Raw genomic sequence first — 4,588 nt, forward strand, 5'->3', positions numbered from 1 at the left:
ACCAAACCAAATACAACTATATACAATAATAACAAATAATAAATATAACAAACAATATTGAGGACAAAACTTTTGCTAAACATTCTATCTCAAGGAGTCTAAATAACATAGAGAGTAACTACAATTATATAATCTTCAACTCCGTCAAAGATCTGAGAAGGGAATAAATATTACTTAACAATCGAGAGATATCCAAAATGTGCAACAATTGACAGAGACAACTGACTACCTGGGCAATCACCCAAAGTCTCGTTTGCAATGTTGAGTCAACCAACTTTGGCTAAGGCCTAACATAACTGGCATACCATTATTAAAGGCAAGGAACTTTCTTAGGACTATCCTACCCTGTCTTGGCAAGATAAGACAATCCAGTTTCAACCACTTAGGGATATTCTGTATCTTTGTCAGAAGTTGAGGTATGGGCTTTTCTTAACCCAAAGGCCAGTTCTGCCAAGAAGACAAGCTCCCAGTGGAGTGTCTTTGGTGCTCAACGTTCTGTCGGGAGTAGAGTGGTGTTGCCAGGAGTAATTGTGTCTCTTTGGCATAGAAATTTTAGGTTAGATTAAAGGCCATTTTCTACAGCTCTTCGAAGAGGCTGAAGATCATACTATCTATACTAAATATAATCTCTATGTAACTAAAAGACCTGATAAACTTAAAAATAAATATGACAAACATATAATTCTCAATACCTATCTAACTTTGAAGACTAAAAGAATAAACAACTGTGCAATATATGAAGACAATGATCTTCAACTGTAAACAATGTCATAGTATCAGAGGTAGAAATGTACAATGTAATATGGTAGATGTATCAATACAATATGGACAAAGTTATAAACATACTCATACAAAAATAGAGGTAGGAACACTCATATTCAATATTCAACATATCAATATACAAGAAACAGTACCAGTACAATTTTCTATAGACAGTAATTCACAAATACCAATCATCCCAAAAAACCAGTTACCCCCTTCTTCTTCCTCTTCTTCTTCTTTTTTTTTTTTTCAAAAATATCACCCCATCCCCTCAACCCTAAACCAACCATTAAAAGATGTCCCCAACCCTGAGGGCAAACTCTGTTGGGAGAGGGGATGCCGTCCTCTAAGATTGCTTCTAGCTGACATGGGGGCGACGTTCTTCTTAGGGTCCTGTGAAAGCAAATGATGGTAAAATTTCCAAATTAACCTTTGACCTAAGAAAATTGTAACTAGTCTCAGAGCGTTGTCAAAAATGTGCACCATTCGAAATTGTCTCTTGTAGTTGGTACCAAAAAACAGGTCTAATATTAGCGCTTTAAAAAAAAAAAATCATGACGTCATAAAAACCAGATGGAGTTGATGTTGTGGGGCCCCATCTTCATCCTGGAAACTTCAAAGATTACTGTAGGAAAATTTGTTGCTTGTTATGGGAAATTTAAACATTAACAACAAGGACATATACTGACATATAAAGAAAGACACAGATATGAGGAAAAGCAAAGAAAGTTTAAGACATATATATATATATATATATATATATATATATATAAATTAATACTTACAGAACAAGTCCCTCCATCAGTAATTAAATATTAGGGGTACCTTAAATTCTTTGAAGATGGGTATTTTCCTGTGGAGATAAGAAGAGAACCCTGCCCCCAACCTATTTGTATTACTTACCATCAGTATGATTGCCATCCATGTGATTGAATTGTTATTTATCTTTCCCAACTGGCTTCTCTTCATCAAAACGAACCTTTATCAATTTTGATGGAATCCACAATTTTTCCTCACCTGTGGAGACAAGAGCAAATCCCCTTCCCCAACGCAGCACATCTCCTGGCTTCCATTGTGAGGTCAGCACATCCTTGAAATAAACTGGTTGATTTAGTTCAGTAGACTTTTCCATTATCCAATGTCTTTCTGCAGCCGATGTTCCCTTCTCATTAGCGTTGAGAAAATTCAAGGTTAACAAAGCATTATGTAACCTATTTCTGGGGGTGTTTTCCACCCCTTTCTGTTTGTTCAACATATCCTTTATAGTTCGATTTGATCTTTCTATGACTGATTGACCTGTAGGGTTGTATGGTATACCTGTAACATGCTTGATATTGTAATAATCAAAAAACCGTTTCATTTTCCTAGAGACATAAGCAGGACCATTATCTGTCTTTATTTGTGTAGGTATACCCATGATAGCCATGACTTCTAATAAATGAGTGATAACTGAATCAGCTTTTTCTGAACTTAAAGCCGTTGCCCACTGAAAGCCTGAATACGTGTCAATGGTGTGATGAACATATTTTAATTTGCCAAATTCTGCAAAGTGGAACACATCCATCTGCCAGATTTCATTCCTTTGGGTGCCCTTTGGATTAGCCCCTGCAGGCAGTGGCGTTTGGTTATAGAAAGAGCAAGTAGGGCATTTCTTTACAATCTCCCTAGCTTGTTGTCATGTAATAGAAAACTCTTTCTTCAAACCTTTGCTATTAACATGATGTTTTTTATGAAATTCAGAGGCTTGTAGCACACTACCAATCAATAATTGATCAATTTCTGCATTACCTTGTGCTAGAGGACCTGGTAGACCCGTATGGGATCGGATGTATGTTATGTACATAGGGCAAAGCCTGTTCCTAATCAAATCTTGCACCTGGATAAACAAAGAGGTTAGTTCTGTATCATCAGGTATAAATTCAGCAGTTTCAATATGTAAAATAACTCTTTCTGCATATTGTGAATCAGTAACTATATTAATAGGTTCTTTAAAATCCCTTAGCACCATAAGAATGGCATATAATTCTGCCTTCTGGACAGAATCATAAGGACTTTGTTCCACCTTACCCAAATCTTCTGATTTGTAACCTGCCTTCCCTGATTTATTGGCATCAGTATAGAACGTACGGGCTCCAGTTATTGGAGTATCACGGACGATTCGAGGAAGGATCCAAGAAGTTCTCTTTATGAAGTTAAGCCTCTTGCTTTTTGGATAGTTGTTATTAATGTCTCCCAAGAAATTAGCACAAGCTCTTTGCCATGGTTCATTATCTTCCCATAATTTCTTTAGTTCATCAGCAGTGAAAGGCACTATAATTTCTGCTGGGTCTATGCCTGCTAGTTGACGAAGTCTCAACTTGCCTTTTATAATTAACTCAGAGACTTTTTCTACATAAGTTTTCAGTTTCTTACTTGGTTTATGTGGTAAAAAGATCCATTCCCAGATAATATCATCTCTCTGCATTAAAATTCCTGTAGGGGAAATTTTTGATGGTAGTATGACGAGAATACAGTCGAGCTCTGGATTTACCCTGTCCACATGTGCCTGTTGTAATTTTTCCTCAATCATCGTCAGTTCCTTTTCTGCTTCAGCTGTTAATTCTCTGGGACTGTTTAAATCTTTGTCACCATCCAAGGTTTTGTTCAAATGAATTATTAGATCAGGTGTTATCCCAATAGCTGGCCGTAGACTGGAAATGTCCCCTAAGTGTCTTTGAAAGTCATTAAGAGTCCGTAGGCGATCTCTCCGAATTTGTGCCTTTTGTGTCTTAATTTTTTGTAAACCTATTTTATAACCTAAATAATTAACAGAATCTCCCTTCTGAATCTTTTCAGGAGCAATTTGTAATCCCCATTTTGGTAAAAGTATTTTTATTTCTTCAAACAGTCTGTTCAAGGTATCCATGTTTGAATCAGATAACAAAATGTCGTCCATGTAATGATATACTATCGATTTTGGAAATTTCTTGCGTATTATTTGCAATGGTTGATTCACAAAATATTGGCACAGGGAGGGGCTATTTAACATACCCTGGGGGAGGACGGCCCAGTGGTACCTCCTCGAAGGTTGAGAATTATTATAAGTAGGCACTGTGAAGGCAAATTTTTCTCTATCTTCTTTTTGTAAAGGTATAGTGAAAAAACAATCCTTTAAATCAATAACTATGAGAGGCCATCCTTTTGGCAATAAAGAGGGCAAAGGAATTCCAGATTGCAGAGGGCCCATAGGTTGAATAACCTTGTTGATAGCCCTGAGATCTGTCACCATTCTCCATTTACCTGATTTTTTCTTAACCACAAATACAGGAGAATTCCAAGGGCTGGTAGATTCTTCTATATGTCCAGCATCTAATTGCTCTTGTACCAACTGTTCTAAAGCCTGTAACTTTTCCTCAGCTAAAGGCCATTGCTTTGTCCATATTGGTTTCTCAGTCAGCCATTTTAAAGGCAAGGCTGTTGGTATCTCTGAAGGGACATCAATTGCTTGTTCTTGTACAGCCCGAATGGCCGGTTTTCTCCATTTGTAATATCTTTTAATATTATCCCCAGAAATATAGGCTCTAGAAGTAGCAGAAATGTTAATTTGGGTATTCCATTGTTGTAATAGGTCACGACCCCATAAATTCATTGCAATATTGGCTATATATGGCCTTAATTTTCCTATTTGTCCCTCTAGTCCTATACATTCAACCCATCTCGTGCTCTGCCTTACTCGAGATAGGGTTCCAATTCCCAGGAGCTGAACATTTACATTCTGAAGAGGCCAATATGGATGCCAAGATTCTGGGGTAATGGTACTTACATCCGCACCTGTGTCCAGCAGGCC

Source organism: Chionomys nivalis, chromosome X (assembly GCF_950005125.1).
Source record: "Chionomys nivalis chromosome X, mChiNiv1.1, whole genome shotgun sequence".
NCBI lineage: Eukaryota > Metazoa > Chordata > Mammalia > Rodentia > Cricetidae > Chionomys > Chionomys nivalis.